Genomic DNA, 25,116 nt, shown 5'->3' on the forward strand with positions numbered 1-25,116 from the left:
CCCGCGTCGGGCTCTCTGCTCAACAGGGAGCCTGCTTCCATCTCCTCTCTCTCTCTCTCTGCCTGCCTCTCCATCTACTTGTGATCTCTAATAAAATCTTTTAAATAAATAAATAAATAATAAAAAGAAAAAAAATTAAAGTCCTTATTAAAGTAGCAGACTATGAGGATGATTTAAAAAAAAAAGAAAACACTACCTCCAAAAAGGCTTTCTATATAAACTGAGAGAATGTGAGGATTCAGTCCTTTTTTTCCCCATGATTTTTAAGCTGGTGAAGCCCAGGGCAAACCATCCTCCAGCCCTGCCCGCTGATTTCCTTCAGACCAGTTCTGCACCCACTGTCCTTGCTGCAGTAAAACAGATGTTTCTCAACTTCAGAGCGGCTTTTGTAAAGTCCTTCCAGCTACAATCATTCAAATTCCTAAACATCTCCAGATCTACAGTAGGCAGAGTGTCCTCCTAGACTGCGGGGAACACAGAGATGACTCCCATTTTTACATAAATAATTATAGTACAAAGCAGAACGTGCCAACCGTTCTAAGGAGGTTTCAACACCAGCGCTAGAGGAGCTAGCGAAGTAACTCATGTGTCAACAAGGCAGCTTCTAGCAAGAGGCACCCTGGAGCTGGGGCATCAGAATGGCCAAGACCTCCCTGGGAACGCTTCCTCCACCGGAAGAGGCAGTGAGTGGGCAGGCCGAGAGATCACTCCTAGCTTCTTCTCAACTAGAGGCTAAATAATTCCTATGAGCCTTAGTTTCTCTAATTTCATTCTGCAAAGTCAAAAGAAAGACTACCTTTTCCTGCTACGCCTCCCATGATTACTTTCTACCACCCTAATTCAGGCTCCCCATCTCCTGTCTAGACTGGTGACAGGGTCCCCTGGTTTCCCAGCTGCAATTTCTCCCCAGTCCAACACGATTTGTTAACCGAGGTTGGTGCAGTATTGTCAAAGAATGCTTCTGGTCATTCCCTCCTTCCCCTCAATTAGAGTCAGTGAATCTACCAAGTTCATGTTCAAAGAATACACCTTAGTCTACTTTTCCAGTCTGATCTCCCACTACTTTTGTTAGTAGTGACTCCCCCACTCTGCATGCACATGCGCGCACACACAGACACACACAGACACAGACACACACATTTCAGCCCATCTGGCCATTTATGTTCCCTTCGCACAAGGTGTGATGTTCCCTCTTCAAGCCTCTGCTGTGCACAATTTCCCACCATAACAACTTTGTTGGTCCAATTTGTACTTACTCTTCAAAATACAGAATCTCTCTTGATATTCCAAATTAAATAAGATACGTTCCTCTTCTGAACACCCTCGATCTTTCTTCTTATTTATGTCACGTATATTCTCCTCATATTATCTGGGCTGCAGTTTCTATCACTTCCCAACTAAATTCTATGCCCCTCGAAGACGGAAAAGTCGTCTTTGTACTTACCCGTTAGAGGACCTGGCAGTTTAATTCCAAAAACAAGAAGTACTCAAAATAGCACCTCTCCCCCTGCCACTTATTTCCCGTTAGTGGCAATTAGTGATCAGATATTCTACTAATACCTTAGTCACTAAAACCCAGGATCTCACCTGCCTCGATTCCTCTCCTTACATGGATTCAAGGAGAACTGAATTCCTTGCTTGGTCTCCCAAGCACCGGGGAGAATGATCGAGATCCATCAGGTCCCCCTTCCCACTACTACATGCCCTACCTTACTCTCAGATTATTTTTACCAAAACCCGATGCCTTCCAGGCATCAACCCCCCAGTACCTGGTCCTAGCTTCCCCTCACAGTTCACGGTCCATCATCGACTTCTTCCCCTCTCCCGTGTGAGCCTTTTCTAACCACAAAACGAGCATCTTCTAATGAGGCCTTGGATTCTGATCGCCATCCATGTCTCCCGGTGCAGCAGCGTCTGGCATTTCCTCTCCCAGTCTCCTCTGCCTTTTGAAATCCTCCTCATTCTTCAGAGCTTAGCTGAAATGCCACTCCCCCCCCCCCATCGTTGTTCAATTCAAGAACATTCGCTCAGAGGCCTAACAGTAAGGGCGGGTGTTCACTGAGTGCTCTCCGTGGACCAGATATAAAGTTTTGCACGGAACAGTCTCAGCAGAGAGCAGCTACTATTATCACCTCCCTTTACACTGCCAAAACTCAAGTTTACTGAAGTTAAAGAACACACCCAAGGTCATACAGCAATTAAAGGGTAGAGCCAGGATTTGAAATTCCGTCTGTGGGACCCCTCAGTTCAAGCTCTAACCACCATACCGAGCTCATTCTGTCCCAACACGTGCGGTAAGCAAGAGCTACTGGGTACACACACATTCTTTTCAAGAGGGGGGCTGAGGAAGGATGATGACCCAGAATGGGCCTCATCTGTCACCCGCTGTTTTTACCAGAGAGCAGTGTGGCTAAGGAGACACAGCAGGAGATGCGAGTAGGAATCATGTCAAATGGACTCTGAGATCATGATCTGAGCTGAAGGCAGAGGCTTCCATGCGCTCTGATATAAAGCACTTAAAACAGGGTCCAGCATTTGGTAGGCAAGAGAGAGGTGCTTTAATTTTTTCAGTAAATAGTAAGAGAGATAACTGTGCTTTACAATTCTCAGCCCGCTTAAAAGACTAAGCAACAGGAGAAGTCCTATAATACTGAAAGCAGCGAAGGTTGGAATACCTACATTCTAGTCTCCCAAAATAAGTTACACACCCCAAGTGAGTTATTTAACCTCTCTGGCACTTAGTATCCTTATCTGTCACATGGGGGGGGGGGGAGCAGAAAACTACCTCTGGGATCCCTCCGAGCTGAAAAACATTCTGACACCCTATCCGATTTAGATAAGATTACCCCCAGCAACTGGTTTTCACCGAGGATGAATATCAACAATTTTCTTACAAAAAGGGCTTGGAGTTACAAGCTCAGTTTATTTCAAAGGCTGTCTTCTAAACAAGCCAGTCTTTTCTAGGGCACAGTCTTGAAAGTTTAAACAAACTGCATCCCACCCCATCCCGATTTCTGAACAGAGCTTTTAAAAAAAAAAAAAAAATCTAAGATTTTATGTATTTGAGAGAGAGAGAATGCAAGAGAACACAAGCAGGGGGAGCAGCAGAGGGAGAAGCAGGCTCCCCACAGAGTAGGGAGGGAGCCCAACCCGGGTCTCGATGCCAGGACCCTGGGATCATGACCTGAGCTGAAGGGCCAAAGGCAGACACAACTGACTGAGCCACCTAGGCGTCCCCCAATATTTTTTTTAAATATGAAAAGGCTCCCTTTAAAAGACAGCCACCTACCCAAAGAATACCGAGTACCTCAGAATGACAAGGTAAAATTTAACATAACCACTCACCTAATTGTATTTAGATGCAATATAAAGTCAGAAAAAAATTAAATGTTTAGATCAAGCAGAGAATCAGTAAAAGACTATGTATATTAAGTAGCTAGTTTCCTTGTTTATACATTAACACTGGTGAAAACGGCCTGAAATAACTAACAGGCATCTTGCATGATAATTCAGAGACAACACAAACTCGGAGATCTATTCTGGGGCAAATTATCATTCTGGTTCCCTATGTAATGTAAGCCATTTCTCCACATTTGGCCAGCATATATACCAACAGTACTTCGTTGATCTGGTTACAATGAATGCTCCACAATTCCATTCAACAAGTATTTACTGACCACCTCCAATCCGCCCTGCACTGGCCTGTACAATAAATGCTTTCTTTGGTCCCAGGCCATGTAACAGCCACTCTCTATAATGAAAGTATCTTATTGTGTGCCAGAGGCACTGCAGGAAAGGGAGGGGAGGGGCGCTGTGTCAGGCTGAACTGTGGCTGAATTTTTCAGTTACACGGACCAAATACTTTCAAAGTTGGAAGGGCCTTTGAGAAAACCAAGTTCATTTTATTCAAAGATGACAAAACTGAGAGCTGGAGAAGAGTACTATCCAAGGTCACTCAGGCCATCAGTCTCCTAGTGGCCTGGTGCAATTTCCACAAACTCCCTTCACTCTTCACCCGCTCCAAGATAAGCAGTGAGTAATCCAGAACCGGGGAAAAGAAAAATCCACCTAATCTTCCGGACAGATCATTTTTAAAGGTCTTCAAAATATTCCGCAGGACAGAAAGCGCGTGGGATGTATAAAATCCAAATCACATCTTTATCCACTCTAAGCTTCAAATACTCTTTTAATAACCGCTTGGGGGGTGGGGGTGGGGTGAGAAGCAGGTGATTTGGAAACACGTAAGCGGCACCTCGGAACGTGTCCATTGCTCAGCCTTCCGCATTTTTCACCTTGAGGTCCTGAAGGACCCCGAAAAAAGAAACAACAACAACAACAAAGTCCCCAAAGCCTTTCACTGGAATCAAAGCAAAGCGACGAAGGGATGGCAGTAATATCAGACAGGGGTCGGCTCGATCGCGAACCCGGTTCTCAGAAACGTCAAGTGACAATGATGACACTGCGGGCGAGGGGCCCGGAAGGGGTCCGCAGACCGCTTCTCCCCAGGTCTCCGTGCACCCCCGGCCCCTAGACCCTCGCCCCCTCCAAGCCTGGGCCCGGGGAGCGGGTTGGGGCGCATTGGGACGTCTCCCGGGGGACGGCGCTTCCAACCGCCGGGTCTGGGGACGGACAGGGGCTTGGGCTCTCTCCACATTCCGTCCACGCCTCCTGGAGGGGACCCCGGGGCCGCAGCTGCAGAGCCCACCCTCACGCACACACCCTGCGGCGCCGCCCGCCCTCCCCAGAGGCCGGCCCCAAGTCTCACCGTGAGCCCCGGGAGCGGCCTGGGGGCGCTGGGCGAGAAAGGGGAGCTGACTCTGGGGCTCAGGCCGGCCGAAGGGCGCTGCACACGGACCTAGGCCCTCCCGACGCCTCGACACAGACACAATGAGTCACAAAGGCCGGAAGTGTGTCAGCACCTCGCCTTCCGGGACTGCGCTGCACTTCCGGGTTCTCTCTAGGAGCGCGGGAGGATTTTGCATCTCGGTTGCCGAATCGCTGGACCCGGCTCCGGGCCTCGGTGCTCGGCTCAAGCTCCCAGCCGCGAGGCTCCCCCCGCCCGGCTTGTGCGCCGGGAGTTAACGCGGGGGACCGACGCGAGGCGGGGTTCCGAAGTCCCACAGACAACCAGGCTGCCCGGCTCCCACAGCAGTCCATATGATAATTCGATTTCTCCTGTGCTTTCCATCCAGTAATTATAGCTATTATCAAGCAATAATAATTCTTGGTAATTGCATGCCTGTGGCAGAGCCGCTGAAGCAAGGGTGTGTCAACAGAAGGCGAGCAAAATGAAGCCGGGGTGTCTGGTTTCACAAACCTGCGCTGCCAGCTTCTCTCTGGCTCCGAGACGTCGTCCAATGGAGTGCGTGGTGTTTTCAAATATTTTGGCCTGTGGACATAGGATGTATTTCCACAATCAACGTAGATATAGATAGATAGATGATAGATAGATAGATAGATTGATTGATTATATCTATATATATAGCACGTGTTTTGTCCATGTGGCATCATATGCTACTACAGCAGTTTGAAAGGAGCTTACTCTGAAAACTTTCGCCCTCCGGGTGCTTTCACAACCTACAACAACCCTGGCTTTCACTTTTACCTGAGAAATTCAACCTTGCTCCACTTTCTGTGCTGCAAGGCTCGCTGGGCTTTAACGGCTGCAGATTTGCTCTGTGTTCCAAGTCAAGTTCAGGAGAAGGACTGAACTTAGCAGTGGATCCATGACTCCTATCCCTTGGGAGGGATCACTTGGGGGGGGGAAACCCCCCAAAACTTGAAAACTGAAAAGCAATTACAGGGGGCGCCTGGGTGGCTCAGTGGGTTAAAGCCTCTGCCTTCAGCTCCTGTCGGGTGGGTCGTGGTCTCAGGGTCCTAGGATGGAGCCCCACATCAGGCTCTCTGCTCAGCAGGAAGCCTGCTTCCCGCTACCCCCCCCCCTGCCTCTCTGCCTACTTGCGATCTGTCAAATAAATAAATAAAATCTTTATTTAAAGATTTTAAATATCTACCTATCACCACTTACCCCTTTTCCCTCCGCTTTCAGATATATGTCATATCTTTTTTATTTATATTATTATTTTTTAAAGATTTTATTTATTTATTTGACATGAGAGAGAGAACAAGCAGGGGGGAAAGCAGAGGGAGAGAGACAGGCAGGCTTCCTGCCAACCGAGGTGCCTAATGCCGGCTTGGATCCTAGAACCCTGGGATCAGGACCGGAGCTGAAGGCAGACACATAACTGATTGAGCCACGCAGCTGCCCCATGTTTGGGGCTTTTTAATAACCTCTTTCTAAGCTTTCAGTTTTTTAATCTGTAAAATGATGATAGTTAATTACTAATAATTACAATATTTGATAATTATTGATAATAACTGGTAGCTGATCATGGTGACGCCAATCTCACAATGTCTCTGTGTGAGTTAAATGACTGAATGTGTATAAAGTTCACAGCAAAGCACTTGGCACATGGTGAACACTCAATGTTACTTACCACGATTATTGTTATTTATATCATAATCTAGATCAGAAGAGGAAATCACAGCAATGACATCAGGATGGGGGGAAAGAGACAAGAACCAAAGAAGACACTGTGGTGGTGGCATTACAGGAAAAGCAAAACATCTGTGCCCATGATCATTAAAGACATCTCGGATTATTTCCTAAGGACAGAATCCAAGAAATAAGATTGTTGGTCCCACACGTAGTCAGAGGGTCTACATGAAATCGTGCTGGTGACCCCAAGGTTCTACACCTACTGGAGAATAGCCCTGGTAGTGAGATCAGGTGACATCCGCATAAGAGTTTCAAAAGAACTCGAAGTACCATTAAATGTAATGATTTACTATTACAAAGAAACAATGTACTTTAGGCCTGGCAGGTTGCCCAGAACAAGTAAAAGTTTCGGAAGGGCACTCCAGAAACTGTGGGCTCTTGCTTGGGAAAACTGGTGGGGTTAATTCTGAAGGGGACACATCTCCAAGTGCGCTGCTGACATCAGGCACTAGGGCTCTTGGGGTGTTTTCTCAAGTATCTAGTGATTTCCTGTTGTGAGCTACTCAGGGTTCTCCCTGTGGGAGCCAGGTGGGTGCTGGGTCTAGAGTGAGAATCTGTTTGATTCACTCTTGTACCCAGAAACATGAATACATTGGGGTCACTATTAGCTAAATGTAGCTAGAGGGCTGGCTCACTGGTGGAGCACGAAGCTCTTGATCTCAGGGTTGTGAGTTCGGGTCCCATGCTGGGTGTGTAGATTACTTAAAAATAAACTCTTTTAAAAAATATTTTATTGGGGGGTGCCTGAGTGGTTCAGTGGGTTAAAGTCTCTGCCTTCGGCTCAGGTCATGATCTCAGGGTCCTGGGATCAAGCCCCACATTGGGCTCCCTGCTCGGCAGGCAGTCTGCTTCTCCCTCTCCCACTCCTCCTGCTTCTCTTTCCTCTCTCTGTCAAAATGAATAAATAAAATCTTTTAAAAATGTATTTTATTTATTTGAGAGAGAGTACAAGCTGGAGAGAGGCAGAGGGAGAGGGAGTGGTATGACTTGATTTCCCGATGAGCGTGAAGCCCGACATGGGGCTTGATCCCAGAACCCTGAGATCATGACCAGAGCTGAAGTCAGATGCTTAACAGATTTTAGATGCCCTTAAAAATAAAATCTTTTAAAAAATGTACTTGGAGATCCTTTTGGTCACTCAGTGTGATTTCAGGTACCAAACCTTTGTCAGGGTGGCCTTGTGCTTAGGAATTTTCCAAGACCCAAAATAGCAACATATTCCCATGGTCTTCTCTGGTGTGGGTTTTACTTTTATTCACCTTTTGTGGTGTTGTCCTTTGAGATTCCTAGCTTTAGGCAGAAGACTCAATCCCTGGCTTTGTCTCCCATTCCCCCTTACATGTGGCCTATTAAAACCCATATTCTGGGTGCCAGAGAAGAGCAGACAGTCCAGGGAAAAGTCTCTCTGAGGATGTGCTTATCCCGCTGGATGACGGCTTTCTTGTCATTTCTGGTCTCCAAGGAATTCCCTTACTTTCCCATCAGCTCATTCATGAGTAAGTAGAAGATGGTTTTTGCATGAAACCCATCATTTCTCAGTGCGCTATATGGGGAGGGTTTCTCTGCTCATCTTGGCTGCCATATGGCCAGAAGTGGAAGTCTAGGAGGATATATATTTAAGACTTGCGAGTCTGAAAAATTACAGATGGCGTGGCTGGATTAAAAGAGGCTTGATCATGATCTTAGAACACTAGAATGAAAAAGCTCAAGCAGAGTACAAAGGACAAATACCAGGAGACCAACCATAATAGACTCTTTTTTTTTTTTTTTAATTTTTTATTTTTTATAAACATATATTTTTATCCCCAGGGGTACAGGTCTGTGAATCACCAGGTTTACACACTTCACAGCACTCACCAAATCACATACCCTCCCCAATGTCCATAATCCCACCCCCTTCTCCCAAACCCCCTCCCCCCGGCAACCCTCAGTTTGTTGTGAGATTAAGAGTCACTTATGGTTTGTCTCCCTCCCAATCCCATCTTGTTTCATTTATTCTTCTACCCACTTAAGCCTCCATGTTGCATCACCACTTCCTCATATCAGGGAGATCATATGATAGTTGTCTTTCTCTGCTTGACTTATTTCGCTAAGCATGATACGCTCTAGTTCCATCCATGTTGTTGCAAATGGCAAGATTTCATTTCTTTTGATGGCTGCATAGTATTCCATTGTGTATATATACCACATCTTCTTGATCCATTCATCTGTTGATGGACATCTAGGTTCTTTCCATAGTTTGGCTATTGTGGACATTGCTGCTATAAACATTCGGGTGCATGTGTCCCTCCATAATAGACTCTTAAACACGGGAAACAAACTGAGAGTTGCTGGAGGGGAGAAGGGTGGAGGGACGGGGTAAGTGGGTGATGGACATTAAGGAGAGCACGTGAGGCCATGATCACTGGGTGTTTTATAAGACTGATGAATCACTGACCTCTACCTCTGAAACCAGTAATACATTATATATTAATTCACTGACTTAAACGAAAAACAAAACAAAACAAAAAACAAAGGACAAATACCTAGAGATACTACTTTATAGAGAAGATAATGTGTTTATGGATCTTATTCTGGTGGGACAAGCCCTCCATGAGTGCTTGCCGATTGGATGGAAGCCAGGGAAGGGCAGAGTTGGACGGAATTTTTAGTTGGTTAAATTAACAGACCCAAATCATATTAACAAACTCCCAGCAACTTTGAATGTACTCTCCAGAGCCAGCTGTTACTGGGTTCTCTCCCATTTCCTGTTCAACAGGATCCTTTTATAGGTACTTTATGCAAACTGTTTCCTGTTTTATCAACGTTATATATGGGAATGTTGGGAACAGAAAGTTGGATTTGTACATGACCCTAAGCCAACAGCGTTAACTTGGACGTTGAAGGAGGAAAAGCAACCCTTGTCCCAACACCCATGCTCCAAACAAGGAATGGGTGAGTTAAAATGTAATAGGGCTAAATGTTCTGCATGCAGATGGAAAAGTCTACAACACATTCTGTAGCCACCATCCATGATGGAACATCTGGAAAAAATAAGTAGGAAAGGACTGGATGTGGAAGATGGAGCTTTTGACAGCAATAGTGGTGAGCAAGGCCCAGGGCTCCTCATGGGCTGTGAACTCCGAATGATCCAAGAGTGTAGTTCAATAGCAGTTGAGCAAGTCTTGGCCATGGACAGCAGCACACAGTCCAAACATGAAGCAAGAGGCATGGCTTCCTCTGCAAAGACTAGGACACCTGGGCACAGGGCTTTGCCTTCCAGGCACCTGGACAAGCCAGAGTGCAGGGAGAAGGAGATTAACAACACAGGGAAGGAGCCTTGGAAGCTTGTCCTCTAGGTTCTGCAAGAGCGAGGTTGGCTTAGATTGAAGTAGGAGCCCGGGAGAGAGGGTATCAGCAGGCCTGGTTCGTTCTGAGGCCTCTTTCCTTGGTTTGTAGATGGCTGTCTTCTCTGTCCCGTCCATGTACCTTCACGTGGCCTTCCTGCTGTGTCTCTGTATCCTTTTTTTTTTTTTATTTTAAGATTTTATTTATTCATTTGACAGACAGAGATCACAAGTAGGCAGAGAGGCAGGCAGAGAGAGAGAAGGGAACAGGCTCCCTGTTGAGCAGAGAGCCAGATGTGGGGCTTGATCCTAGGACTCTGGGATCATGACCTGAGCTGAAGGCAGAGGCTTTAACCCACTGAGCCACCCAGGCACCCCACCATAGTTACATGTTTTTCTTTTGATGAGATCTTTTAGGATCTACTCTCTTGGCAAATTTCACATATGTAATACATGCAATTAACATTAGTTGCCATGCTGCACATCATGTCCTCATAACTTATTTATTTTTTTATTAATTTATCTATTTGAGAGAGAGAGTGTGTGCATGTACAATTGGGGGGGAGGGGCAGAGAAAGATCTACGCTTAGTGTAGATCCTGACATGGGCTCATTCCCATGACTCTGAGATCATGACCTGAGCTAACATCAAGAGTTGGTCAGTCACTCAACCAACTGAACCATCCAGGTGCCCCTTATTTATTTTATAACTTGAAGTTTGTACCTTTGACCTCTTTTACCCATTTTGCTTAATCCCCTACCTTAGCCCCCTCTGGCAACCACCAATCTGTTCTCTGTATTTATGAACCTTTTTTAACCCTCGATTCCACACATAAGTGGGCTCATACATATGTCATTTGTCTTTCTCTGTCAGACTTATTTCACTGAGCATAATGTCCTTGAGGTTCACCCTTGTTGTACCAAATGGAAAGATTTCATTTTTTATGGCTGAATAGTATTCCATTGTAGGAGCATATTTATCTATCTGTGTATATATTTATATACATATATAAACATATACATATATACATACATATATTTATATACATATAAACATATACATATATACATATATACATATATGTACACTATATATGTTACATTTATGTATACATAAATAATACATATACATATACATACATAAATGTAATATATACACATAAATGCACATGATATGTATACATCAATAAATTGGGTTATTTCCATGTCTTGGTTATTATAAATAATGCTGCAATGAACATGGGAGAGCAGATATGTTTTGGAGTTAGTGTAAAATTTTTTTAATTAATTAATTAATTAATTTTTTATTAACATATAATGTATTATTAGCCCCAGGGGGTACAAGTCTGTGTTTACATTTTAAATGTAGGGATTCTGATCCTTATGCTTAGAACAGTGGTTGGACTGCAACAAGGTGACCCAGAGGGAGGAGGAAGTCCAGGCCAGCTCGGTTTTGCTCAGTTGGGACCACTGGTGATTCTCCTGCAGGGGAGCTCCCCGTCTTGAAAGGCCCATTCATATCAGGGAAGGATGTAAGGGAACCCAGCTGACCAGTGGGTCCCAGCAGAAGGTCACTCTAGAAGGTCACAGTAGGGTTCAGATGGCGCTGGTTCTAATCTTATCTGTACTGTGTTCTCTCAGGCTAGTTATGTGACCTCTTGGAGCCTCAGTTTTTCTGCAGAACTGGGATTATACCAGCATCAGGATGCAGTGAGGCTCTAGATGAACTGATCCACGTCAAACCACAGGCAGAGTCCGTGCGACACTGTGAACCAGGTGGCTAGCAGCGCCTCTGTTATCATGATTATATTTTTGGACTCACACAGAACGCAAGATGGGTTGAGGGCTCTGGACTGTTGAATGACCCATGGGCTTAGGCTGCACGTGTAGGCCCAACCGCCAGCCCTTCCTGCCTGTATGTCAGCGACAGGCAGCCCCTGTCTACCGCACACAGAGGGGGCAGGGTTGTAAGAGAGCTCACTACAACTCCAGTGGCTCTGGCCAGCAGCCAGCCGCAACAGGGTGGCCTTCCTCACCCTTTAAGAGCCAAAGTAAAGAAGACACTGATACCACTGGGCCGTGTTCCCAGATCTGGCCTTTCATTTCCCCAAGGCGTATGCAAATTTTGCACGACCCTCTCTGAAATTATGTCCTCATAATACTAAGGCTTCTCCGATCATCATCGGAGCATCAATCACAGGGAGACTGAGAGTCATTTATAACAGTGCCTCCTCCCAGGGGGCCTCTGGGTGGCTCAGTGGGTTAAGCATCTGCCTTTGGCTCAGGTCATGATCCCAGGGTTCTGGGATCAAGCCCCGCATTGGCCTCCAAGCAATGTGGGGAGTCTGCTTCTCCCTCTCCTTCTGCCCACCCCCACTCCTGTATCTCTCTCTGCTCTCTTTCTCGAAAAAGAAAAAAAGAAATAAAAAATCTTTACAGGGTCTCCCCCAAATTGCCTTTGGTATAGGGCAAATGGCAGAGGAGAAAGATACACGCATAGAGATGCATCTCGGAGTCAGGCCAGAGCCTGGAGAGCCGCTGAACCAACCCCAGAGCCCAGAGCTTCCTCTAAACTTCAGAGCAGTCTGTCAAGGGAGGGGATCCTCACCCTTGCAGGGACCTTGCAGGGTGAGGAAGCCCACTGGAGGAACAGACTTCGGGGACCTGCCATTCCCAGCCAGGTAATCCCTAAAGCTTCCGGTTCCAGGCAGTCACAGCCCAATTTTAACAATCTACGACAGGCACTGAATGTCAGCAAAGAATAAGGAAGCACCCAGGAGAGGGCGGGTTGGAATTTTTGGAGGAAGCGAAGCATTAGGAATTTGCATTAGGAAGAATACTTGAACGCTTATAAATAGCATTTTATCGGGAAAGTAATGACAGGCAGGTTGGTTGGCGGGAGGACGGCAGGCCGAGGGAGAGGCACTGAACGCAAAGACAAAAAGAAAACCCACAGGTTCGGTGGCTTGGGCAGAGATGAGCGGAGATCCGGTGGGGAGGAGGAGCTAACTTCCGAACAGGACTCCTCCGTGCGAGTGGATGTCCGCGGGTACGCATGCAGATGTGCTCTACAAGCTGCAAAACTCAGGGACGCACTAGTCGTTCTAGAAAAGTGGTCACTGAAGGATAAACTGGCAAGAAGAGAGGAGGGCCAGGGTGGGACAGTGGGAAAGGGGAGCCCAGGGGGCGGGGCCGGTGGCTGAGTCAGGTGCAGGGGCTGGGCTGAGGGTGGCGGGGACAGAGCTGAGGAGTATCAATCAGTCACACACGGCACAGCAATTGGGCTTGAGCTGGACGTAAGGGACAGAGATGAAGAGAGAAAGGGAGGAGGCTGGGCTAACCTAACCCTAGTTTGGTGTCTGGGCTTGTCAAAGGGAGGAAAGGGCCGGGAAGAAGTAGCCAGGATGGTAGGTGGAGCCCAGCTAGTGGCTTCAGGGAGACACACTGGGGTTTGAACAGAGGGAGCCACAGCCCAAGAGGAGACGGGGGGTGCGGGGGTTGGGGGGGGACGTGGAGGCAAATTTCAGGGATACTGTACTTCGCATGCTCGCCTCCATGACTCTGCTGGTGGACGAGTACGGTGTGTATGTTACACACAGTTTCACGCGGTTGGTCCCGAGGCTCTCCATCCATCTGGCACCCACGGAACGCCCCATCAGGACACCCCGGGACAGACCCATGGTCCTTGCACAGTGCCCTTGAGGCTCATTGCTAAGACTTCCACCGTGTCCCCAAAATGCAATGCTCTCTCCCAGGAGTCACCTGCCATGACGTGGTTACAGGTTGGAACAAGATTTCTGTACATCTCAATTTATAGCCAAGTGGGGAGGTAGGGGGGTGCGCTCCATGAAAAAAGAGCATGCAAACTGTAGTCACTTGGCCTCCACCTCTTGCTCGGTGTGTGGTTTTGCGCAAGCAACTTGACCTCTCAAAGTGTGCATTCCTTCTCTGTAGAATCAGGGTGATTTTGCCCACAGCTACCCACTCTGCTGTCTTGAGGATCATGGTGGATATGACATTGCTTTATAAATTGTTTTTTAAATTCATTTTTTAAAGTAATCTCTACACCCAACGTGGGGCTCAAACTCGTGATTACGACTCTACTGACTGAGCTCAGCCAGGCACCCGTGACCATGCTTTTTAAACCACAAGTCACCTTACAGGTGGCAAACATCACCATTCTTTACGTGCTGAAAACTGCCTTTCTCCCAAACTTGCAAAATGCAACTGAGGGAAAGATCCTGAACAATTTGTCTGGTGTACGTCTCAATTAAAAGGAAAAAAAAAAACCCAAAAAACAAAAAAACCAAACCCAGTACTGTTTTTTACATTTTTCCCCCAAATTGTCCACGTTCAGGCTCAAAGAAGAGACACCCATCTCTTCAGAAAGCCTGTTGTCAGGGGGTTGCCTCCCTAGAGGCCCTAGAACACAGCCGGTGCCTGACCTGCAAATGCTCCCCCTGCCAAAAGGCTCTGCTAGAGAAGAGCCAGATGGCCAACACCACCTCCCTCCCTGTGCAAACATCTGTCACCCAGCAGAGTAAACAGGCCTCCCTGGGTAAGAGGAGCCCCCATGCTGCTTCTGTGTGGTGTAGCCCAGAAACAAGGAGCCTCAGCCAGGGGCTCTGCACGGGGGCTCTGTCTTCAATCTGGGCCCCCAAGCAACAGGGTCATCTGTTTTGGCTCCTTCTCTGTGTAAACAGGGCTGGCAGCCCAAGTGGTTTGAGGACGGCCAGGCCCTGCTCTCCCTCCTCCCCACGCAAACACATTACAAAGAATCTTTGTAACTGTCCAGCAGAGTGGCCCAGCCCAGAGGAAGGGAGCCTACATCCGGGAGGGGGTGAGGGGAGAGAGACGTGCTGGAGGGTGGCAAGCGGAGGTGGCCGAGGGACGGTACCCAGCAACTCCCCATACTGTATGATGTGGGGGCATCAGCGTTGCTGTGTCTAACCACCAGAGGAAAGGGTCTGTCCCCTGCAGCAGAAACCAGGGAATGAAGGCTGATATCCTGCAGTTCCGGCACTTTTTTCAAAAAAAGGACTAAGCCTGGGGTCCCTGGGTGGGACTAAACCCTACAGCTCAGGATAGAAGAAAGAATATTACTTGGGAGGTTGAGAAAACAGATTATATTCCTGCCTCCACCCTGCAATGAGCTGTGTGCCCTTTGGATGGTGCCTTAACCTCTCTGAGATTCCTTGTCTGGATAAATTAGAATCATACTCTCTGCCATTCGTTGAGCTCCCTCCATGGGACAGGGACTTCAGGTATGTTAGTCTATTAATGCACACTGCGACCCAGCAAGGTCGGAGTGGTTACTCCCACTTTCCAGATAAAGCAAGTGAGACTCGGCAAGCAGAAGGGACTTGCACAGAAAAACACACCAAGTGGCAGAAGGACCTCTTCTCTGTGCCGAACTCCATCCTGCCCCTGCGACTCAGAAAGGTAGGACATCTTTCCTTGATGTGGAAGTCGAGACTAGACAGGTACTGGCTTACCTAGAACAGGCTTTATTGCTGGAAACAGAGGCTCTGACTCAGATGAGCCCGTGGCCTGGGAGTCAGGGCTCTCGCTCCGAGCCTCCACCTTTCCCAGAGCTCTCCTCCCCCGGATCCTCATTTATCACCTTGGTTAAAATCCAGGGAAAGAGAACAATCAACAACTTGTTCCACCCCGGGGAGAACTTGGCAGCGGGTCTTGGAGTTCCTGTTACCACGGCTTCCACTCCGAGGCATTTCATAAATGTCTAAATTTCCATGCGTGGGGGAGGGAGGAAACCTGTAACCCTTATACCTACAGACAAAAATGAGCACTGGGAGGCTTTGCTAAGGGGAAGAGTAAGACAGGGAAAGAGGATTTTTTTAAAAACTTATTTATGTATTTGAGGGCCCATGGGTGGCTCAGTGGGTTAAAGCCTCGGCCTTCCCCTCCGGTTATGATCTCAGGGTCCTGAGATCGAGCCCTGCATCCAGCTCTCTGCTCAGCGGGGAGTCTGCTTCCTCCCCCAGCTTTGCCTGCCTCTCTGTCTACGTGTGATCTCTGTCTGTCATATAAATAAGTAAATAAGTAAAATCTTTTTAAAAAAAAGACTGATTCATGTATTTGAGAGAGAGAGAGAGAAAATGAGTGAGAGGGAGAGAGAATTATCAAGCATACTCGTGCCTAATACGGAGTCCGATGGGGTCTCGATCTCACGACCAGGGGATGATGACCCGAGCCAAAACCAAGAGTCAGATGCCTAACTGACTGAACCCCCCTGGCGCCCCTAGGGTCAGAGGATTTTGACAATAGTCTCTTAATGATGATATTCTAGGAAGGGGGAGGGGTCCTTAAACTTCTGCCCCTGGGCCAAAATCAGCTCACCACTTGTTTCTGTAGTCAGAGAGCTAAGAATTCCATGTTTTAATTGTTGAAAAAAGGGGCACCTGGGGGCTCAGTCGAGGAAGGGTCTGCCATCGGCACAGGTCATGATTCGGGGGTCCTGGGAACGAGCCCTGTGTCGTCAGGCACTCTTGCGACATGTGAAAATTAGATTAAATTCAAATTTCAGTGTCCATAAATAAAGTGATTCTGGAATGCAGCCACGATCGGTCATTCACAGAGCGGCTGCGGTTGCTTCCGCCCTGCGGTGGCTGAGTTGGGTAGTTGTGACATCAACCATGTGGACTGAAAAGCCTAAAATATTCACCATCTGGCCCTTTCCAAAAAAAAAAAGTTTGCCGTCTCCTGTTCTAGGAAGAGGCATGCGCTTAGGGGGAGGGTGCCACCGTCCTGGAGGTAGATATTCATTGACTCCCTAGTGTTTGATGTAGCACCCACCCCTCTTCTGGGCCTGGTGTCCCCAGGGCCAGCAGGGTCTGGTGGGTAGCCTGATGGGCGTGGCCTCTCAGACCCACCATCCCTCCATTGGTCCTGCTTTCCCTGGTCCCACCCTTCAAAGGTCAAGCCCCCATCCCCCAATCTAGAGTGAAGGCATCCAGCCAGCCTTGGGCTCCTGGGGAGGGAGACTGGATGGTACCCGCTCCCCTCCCGCCCCCCCAGACAGACCAAGAGACAGGATGAAGACACTGACAGTTGGGAGTCAAGGTCCCACCAGATCATCTAAGGGAAGCTCAAGGGGACAAAGCCTGCCCACACGCAGAGCTTTGCAAGGGAGCTTCCCCGAGTCCCACGCCAACATGTGTGAATGGACAGCCAAGACGTTTGAGGAAAGCCCTTATTTTAAGGCTGGGTGCGGTGAGAGCCCCCGATTGGGGCTGATCCAGAAGACAGGACACCACGTGACAGTGCCTTCCAACGTGTTTTACTGGGTGGACCGTGCACAGGATTGCATGAAAGGGACCTTGCAGACTCAGCGGCAGCACGGGGTGGGGGTGGGGGTGGGGAGTGGGGAGTAGGGCAAAAGAGCACTCAGGAGAGAGAGGACTAGGACAGAGGACTTTCCTGTCTAGGAGAGGTCACCCACCAGCACAGTGGGGGGGTCTTCTGGGTCAGGAAATCCTAAAAGCAGGATTGGCTTGGGGGCTTTTATTGCCCTGGGGTTGGTCTTATCTAGAGCTAATGGATGTTGGGTGCAATTTTGCAAAGCAGGCAGGCTCTCCATGACTACAAATACGTTTGGGTGTCTGTGTTCAAACCAGTAGGATGTGTAAGAATTTGAGTTTAGCGCTGGTGGGCTTTGAGCCTGCCTCGAGGTAAACAACCCAGGGGCCATCTTTAGCCTGTTTCTGTATCAGCAGGCCACAGAAGAGAAAGACCAAGAAACTGTGACAGACGCGGGAGCAGAAGGGAACATTTAACCAAACCTCTGCACTTCTGTCTGCAGAGATAGGAGAAGAAATTGCAGGATGCTCTATAAAAGGAACATTCAGAAAACAGAAGGAGTATCTTGGGAAATAATATTAGGCAAAGATGAACGCTTAGGAGAGGTGAAGGAAATATGCCAGCAATTAGAATGAAAAGGACTTGGGGCTCCTGGGTGGCTCAGTGGGTTAAAGCCTCTGCCTTCAGCTCAGGTCATGATCTCAGGGTCCTGGGATCGAGTCCCGCATCGGGTTCTCTGCTCAGCAGGGAGCCTGCTTCCTCCTCTCTCTCTCTGCTGCCTCTCTGCCTACTTGTGATCTCTGTCTGTCAAATAAATAAATAAAATCTTAAAAAAAAAAAAAGAAAAATGAAAAGGCCAAGAGTTTGGAAGTCTGAGTGAAAAACATATGAAAATTGAAGAAGTCAACCCAGGAGCTCCCACAGCTGAGTTTCCGAAATTTCGGAAAGAGAATGGAGGAGGCCAAGTCGGCGAGGGCGGGGGCGCGGGCGCGGAATCCGCAATAGAAGAATTTAGGAAAATGTCAAAGAAATCCCAAACACGCACAGCCTGCTGCATGCTCGGTGAAAGTGAATTTGGTGGAGGGGGTGCCTGGGTGGCTCAGTGGATTAAGCCGCTGCCTTCGGCTCAGGTCATGATCTCGGGGTCCTGGAATCGAGTCCCGCATCGGGCTCTCTGCTCAGCGGGGAGCCTGCTTCCCTCTATCTCCCTCTCTGCCTGCCTCTCCGTCTGCTTGTGATTTCTCTCTGTCAAATAAATAAATAAAATCTTTAAAAAAAAACAAAAAAAAGCAGTCTCCTTTGGAGAACTAAGAATCAGAATGCTCCCGGATTTCTTAACGGCAACACTGAAAGTTAGAAGACAAAATCCCAAGGAAAAATAGTGTCCAATCTCGAATTTTATACCCACACCGGAAAAAGGGTGATGAGAGCAGAAGATATGCAAGATCTCAAAATGTTTCTTTACTCGGTGGGCACTCTGTCTCGGGAGGCTTATGGAAGGATATGGGACACCCAAAGAAAGTGTACTTGGGAGAGAGATGGGCTCCAGCAGCAGGAGACCCGACATGGGGTGGAGCTGGGGCTGACATTGGGTCTAGGGCTCCCTGAGTGCTGCTGATGGGAGACAGATGTCCTCAGGTGACAGGTGTGACGGAGCTGGGATAGCAGCCTGGGCATTTTGGAGCAGGAAGAAAGAGCTCTAGGATTTTTCTTTTTTTTTATTTATTTACTTGACAGAGAGAGATCACAAATAGGCAGAGAGGCAGGCAGAGAGAGAGGGGAGGAAGCAGGCTCTCTGCCGAGCAGAGAGCCCGATGCGGGACTCGATCCCAGGACCCTGAGATCATGACCTGAGCCGAAGGCAGCGGCTTAACCCACTGAGCCACCCAGGCGCCCCTAGGATTTTTCTTTTTCCCCTTCTCCTTCCTCCTTCTCCTCCCTGCCACCCCCTCTTCATTCCTTTTTTTTTCTTTAAATATTTCATTTAAAAAAAAAGATTTATTTATTTATTTGAGGCAGGGAGGGGGCAAGGGGAGAGGAAGAGAGAGAATCTTAAGCAGACTCCAAGGCCAGCATGAGCCCAACATAGGACTTGATCTCGTGACTCTGAGATCACGACCTGAGCCAACATCAAGAGTTGGACACTCAACTGACTGAGCCACCCAGGTGCCCTGAAAAGACTTTATTTTCGAGTAATCTCTACACCTAACATGGGGCTCGAACTTACAACCCTGAGATCAAAAGTCACATGCTCTACCCACCAAGCCAGCCGGGCACTCCAAAAGAATGCCAGGATTTTTCTAAAGAGTAAAATACATAGCTGTGCTCAGGATATAGATCAAATTGTTCTCAAAACCTAAAAAAGAGGGGTGCCTGGGTGGCTCAGCTGTTAAGTGTCTGCCTTTGGCTCACTCAGGTCATGATCCCAGGGTCCTGGGATTGAGCCCTGTGTCAGGCTCTCTGCTCAGCAGCAAGCCTGCTTCTCCCTCTCCCACTCTCCCTGCCTTGTATTGCCTCTCTCTCTGTCAAATACATAAAAAAATAAAAAAAATCTTAAAAACAAAACTAAAAAAGACATTGTACCCCTATGGAAAATGACTTTTTTCCTCCCCATTTTTTTAAGCCTCCCTCCCCCATTTTTTTGTTTTGTCGCTGTTGTTTGGCAATTAAAAAAAAAAAAAAAGATTTTATTTGGGCCACCTGGGTGGCTCAGTAGGTTAAACGTCTGCCTTCAGCTCAGGTCATGATCTCAGGGTCCTGGGATCGAGCCCCGCATAGGGCTCTCTGCTCAGTAGGGAGCCTGCTTCCCCTCTCTCTCTGCCTGCCTCTCTGCCTACTTGTGATCTCTCTCTCTGTGTCAAATAAATAAATAAAACCTTAAAAAAAAAGATTTTATTTATTTATTTGACAGAGAGAGAGCGGGAGCACAAGCAGGGGGAGTGGTAGGCAGAGGGAGAGGGAAAAGCAGGCTCTTGCTGAGCAGGGAGCCTGATGTGGGGCTCAATCCCAAGACCCTGGGATCATGACCCAAGCCGAAGCAGACGCTTAACTGACTGAACCACCCAGGTGCCCCTTAACTTGAAATAATCTTTATGCCCAAGTGGCACATTTTGGGCATCTCCCCCTGCACCCCTACTGCCCTGGAAGTCCCACATGTTACAAGTTGAGCAGGTAGATAGCTGGTCTCACTGAGCCAGTCTTAGTCCCGACGACAGGTCAGTTTAGTTAAACTCATTTTAAGAGGCGGCATCATTCGGCAATTTTCAAAAAGCAATTAAGTCCTTCAGGTTTTCCACGTCATCTATCATTTGGAAGAGGAAGAAGACAGAGCTTCTTGGAAGGAATATTCTGTCATCTCTGGCTGTTTCCGAATGTGAGGTCATACTACCCTTTATCTCCAACACCTTAATTTTCCTCTTCTACATTACGTAGCAAAACTTCCCCAAATGCACACAGCTCAGGGGCTTTCCGGACAGGCTGGAGCTTGTTCTAAAATGCACGCAGACATGCCGTGCCTCTCAGCCAGCCTCCGGAGCCCTGATGAATTCCTGCCGTGCCCTCCGCTGGTGGTTAAGCATCTGAAAGACAGCTCTTGTCTTCATTCTGGGTAGAGAGGAAAAGAAGAGCCTCTATCTGGAGAAGGCTTTTAGCAAAAAGAGCCTGAGCCTTGAACCTGAGCTGGCTTGACTCACTGGCCGAGCTGTCTGCCCCTCTGTTTCCTCATTAAGGTTCTGGGCATGATGATGCCAACCTCCCAGGGTTGTTCTGGGTTTTAAAAGTGATCGTGTCATGGATACAAAGTATGGAGTAGCTTTCCTCGTTCTCAGCAGGTGCTTAACACTTTGTGTTTGTTAATGTGTGTTACTGCTACACAGTGTCCACAGGGGTTTCCTCTGTCCTATCTCACTGATCCCTCAAGTATTGTTTTTAAAGATTTTATTTATTCATTTGACAGAGGGAGAGAGATCACAAGTAGGCAGAGAGGCAGGCAGAGAGAGAGAGGGGGAAGCAGGCTCCCAGCCGAGCAGAGAGCCCGATGTGGGGCTCAATCCCAGGATCCTAGAATCATGACCTGAGCCGAAGGCAGAGGCTTTAACCCACTGAGCCACCCAGGTGCCCCTGATCCCTCAAGTATTATGTCCTAATTAAAAACAGACAAACCCAGGCTCCGCAATAGGCTAGTAGTATAGGACTGCTCCTTTGGGGCATAGTATGACTGGGCAATGTTATAACACAGACAGAGCCCTTGGGAAAGGAACTTCCTTCAAAGAGCAGTCATCTGCCAGTGGTTTTTTTTTTTTTACCTCCAGTCCCTTTACAGCAGCAGAAACCTGTGGTGGAGATCAGACTGCGATTACAGACCTGCTCCCACAAAGAGGGCGTTTAAATGTTCCAGGTGGGACCAGTGGGATAAGCCATGACAGGGGACAGAGTGGATTCACCGAATAATGTTTTTATAACCACTGCCCAAAAGGAAATTGGAAAACAAGTGTGCATGTGTCACTTCAGTCTTGTAAATACACTGACTACATAAATAGGGTCAGAAATACCAGGGAAGTTTGCAATAAGGTTTGAGGAATAAGCACTAAGTTCCAAGCAAAGGACAGAGTTTATTTGTTTTATTTTTAGAGAGGCTCGGGGTTCCTCTTTGAACATTACAAGGTAAATATTTGTGTCGAACCATGTTTTTAAAATGGTGGGCGTATGGAAAGGGTTGTGCCAAGGGTTGAATTTTAAACAAATTCAGACTTCTTGAGTCACTAGAAATAACTTTTAAAAAAACATGAGAGACTATTGTAGTAAGTGACATGAAAGCAGGATTCATGTTTAATTGAGCACATTTTCTGAGTATATGAGGTTTCAGCTTGCATTTTCTTTGAAAAGAAATGTACAGAGAATCTAAGAAAGTTATGTAGGTAGGATCACTTCACGTTGGGCAAAGAACCCACAATGTCCCCGAGGACGTCACTGTGTAAAGGTTGTGTGTCATGTTGACTGAGGCAGGAAAAATGAGTTAAATCACATCCCCACAGGAAAGCGTCATAAATTTTAGCCAGATTTCCATGCAGAGTGATTAAAAGTGTTATTTCTCAAAACATTAGCAAGAAGCCAATAAATGTGGGTTGCGTGCAGAAAAAAATTACATCCACAACAAAGTATCACAAGAGTAAAATACTAACATATAAATGGTTATTTAAAATAAATGATTGAGGGCACCTGGGTGGCTCAGTGGGTTAAGCCGCTGCCTTCAGCTCAGGTCATGATCTCAGGGTCCTGGGATCGAGTCCCGCATCGGGATCTCTGCTCAGCAGGGAGCCTGCTTCCCTCTCTCTCTCTCTGCCTGCCTCTCTGTCTACTTGTGATCTCTGCCTGTCAAATAAATAAATAAAATCTTAAAAAAAAATAAAATAAATGATTGAGGTGTTCGTAGCCGCACCCCCCCGCCCTGTCATTTCACGTGGGTGTTTGTGGCCTTCTCTCTTCCCAATGCCTTTGTATCTCTGGATAAATCCTTGGTCAAGTGGTGCATGATTAGTGTTATATTGAAATTCACAAACAGGGAAAGAGCGTGAGATGGTAGAGGGCAGCACCTTTCCTAAGGTAAAGGCGGGTGATGGAAAATGTCCCTGTGGCAGGGACATAAGGAAGGGACTTGTGTGCCTGTGCGCGTGGCTGCCTGATGGTGAGCAGTGACGGGCAGGAAAGGGTGGCGCTGAGGACAGGGGTGGGGGGAGGGGTAGCTGTCGGGGGTGTGGGGGTGTTTCCCTGAGGTGGTGACAAAGAGGTGCCAGATTAGCTGTATCCTGCTTAGCTCCTGCTTTTGGGCCAAAGCCTTCAGGGGTAGGGGATGGGGAGGTGGGGGTGGGGCTCGGCAGGGGGAGGGTGAGAGAGGAGGAGGCAGGTGGGTCGGGCTGCTGTCCTCTGAACCTGTCATTGAGGCGCTGGTAACTCGTACAGTGTATACTTCAATCTCATCCGCCCACCCTTGTCTCCCACGCGTTTTCCCAGTTTCTGATCACTGCGCATCTCCGCTCTAGAAGCAAAATTGATTATCCATCATACCCCCTCCTGAGCATTTAAGAAAAAAAAAAAGAGCATTTAAGAAAAAAAGTAGTTTGAGAGGTTACGAAAGGAGCAGAAGAAAGCGGGATAGTCTGCTTCGCTAGAATATGTTCCTGGGGGGTGTGATTAACACACAGACGCTTGGTAAAGGGGGAGAAAGGTGTGAGCGAAAGGGCAAGTCCTGTTGATTCTGGGCAAGTTTTCTCAGCATGTTAACGTCTTGTGCTGCTAGGCAACAGCACCCGGAAGCAAAGCACAGGAGGAAAGCTGAATTCGGCAAGCGGTGGGCCACTTGAGGACAGCACACACCCTTCTTCCCTCCTGGCAGCTCAGGTAGCTACCTGCTTTATTTTGGAAAGACTTATTGCACGGTTGGCTCCGATCTCCATGTATGTGCTCGTGTCTCCCTAACTCAAAGGCCTCAAGCTCACCTCTCAGCTATCTGCTCCTTTTCAATTATACCCCCTTTTTCTTGTTAATTTTAGGTAGGCTCCGTGCCCAACGTGATGCTTGATCTCATCACCCCAAGATTGAGAGTTGCCACTGACTAAGCCAAGCAGGCACTCCACACCTGCCTTTTTTTTTTTTTAAGATTTTATTTATTTATTTTAGTTGGGGAAGGGGCAGAGGGAGAGAGAGAAAGAATCCCAAGCCAACTCCTCACTGAGCACATGAAGCCCAGCTCGAGGCTCTACCCTGCTACTGAGATCACGACCTGAGCCGAAATCAAGAGTCGGATGCTTAACCGACTGAACCACCCAGGCCCCCCAGCTCCTTTTCTTTTAAACGATCTTCCCAGTTCTACTGGTATATAACGGACACATTGTATTAGTTTAAGGTGTAGGATGTAATGATTTGATAAATGTATATATTGCAAAATAGTCACTGCAATAAGTTAACATTCACCACCATATATAGTTACAAAAATTTTTTTCTTGTGATAAGAACTTTTAAGATTGACTCTCTCAGCAACTTTCAAATATACAATACAGTATTGCTAACTAGAGGCACCATACTGAACATTACACTGCCAGAAATTGCCTCATAATTGGAAGTTTGTACCTTTTGACCACCTTTACTCATTTTCCTCAATCTCTAAGCCTCTGGCGATCACCAATCTTTTCTGTTTCTAGATTTGTTTCTAGATTTGTTTCTGTTCTTTTTTTTAGATTTTACATGTAAGTAAGATCATAAATATGTCTTTCTGCGTGTGACTTGTTTCACTTAACATAATGGCTCAATGTCCAGTTGTATTGTTGCAAACAGGATTTCCTTCTTTTCTTTTCTTTTTTTTTTTTTTAAGACTTATTTATTTATATGACAGACAGAGATCACAAGTAGGCAGAGAGGCAGACAGAGAGAGAGGAGGAAGCAGGCACCCTGCTGAGCAGAGAGCCCGCTGCGCTGCGGGGCTCCATCCCAGGACCCTAGGATCATGACCTGAGCCGAAAGCAGAGGCTTTAACCCACTGAGCCACCCAGGCGCCCCGATTTCCTTCTTTTCTATGGCTGAATAATACTCCATCATATATACGTGTGTGTGTGTGTGTGTGTGTGTGTCTGTATCTGACATTTTCTTCATCCATTTATCTACAGAAGGACACTAGTTTGCTTCCATGTGTTGGTTATTGTAAATAATGCCATGATGAACAACACATGGGTATAGATAGCTTTTGGAGACAGTGATTTCATTTCCTTTAGATAAACACCCAGAAATGGAATTGCTAGATCATATAGTAAAAATAGGTAGCTGTTCAGCAATGTCCACAATAGCCAAACTACAGAAAGATCCGAGATGTCCACTGATGAATGAATGGAGAAGGAAGTTGTGGTGTGTGTGTGTGTATGTA

General features: G+C 47.3%; 1 protein-coding gene and 1 long non-coding RNA gene across 5 annotated transcripts in view; one reads left to right on the plus strand and one right to left on the minus strand.

Annotated features, from left to right (window-relative positions):
- The window catches only part of ZKSCAN1 (zinc finger with KRAB and SCAN domains 1), a 69,920-nt gene that overhangs the window by 40,261 nt on the left and 4,543 nt on the right, over positions 1-25,116 (minus strand). Inside the window, exon 1 of one of the 4 annotated variants that reach the window (XM_004781836.3) lies at positions 4,766-4,913. The exons of 1 other annotated variant lie outside the window; for it this stretch is intronic. The gene's annotated coding sequence lies outside the window, so the exon portion shown is untranslated. 2 more of the 4 variants (XM_004781834.3, XM_013050647.2) reach the window with 2 other exon arrangements.
- On the plus strand, positions 13,965-24,576 carry LOC106004599. The gene is made up of 3 exons (XR_001177632.2): positions 13,965-15,326; positions 23,500-23,600; positions 23,753-24,576. It is a non-coding gene; the product is annotated as an uncharacterized LOC106004599 (long non-coding RNA).

The sequence above is a fragment of the Mustela putorius genome, unplaced genomic scaffold (assembly GCF_011764305.1).
Source record: "Mustela putorius furo isolate JIRA1106 unplaced genomic scaffold, ASM1176430v1.1 tig00000139_pilon_pilon_pilon, whole genome shotgun sequence".
Classification (NCBI taxonomy): Eukaryota; Metazoa; Chordata; class Mammalia; order Carnivora; family Mustelidae; genus Mustela; species Mustela putorius.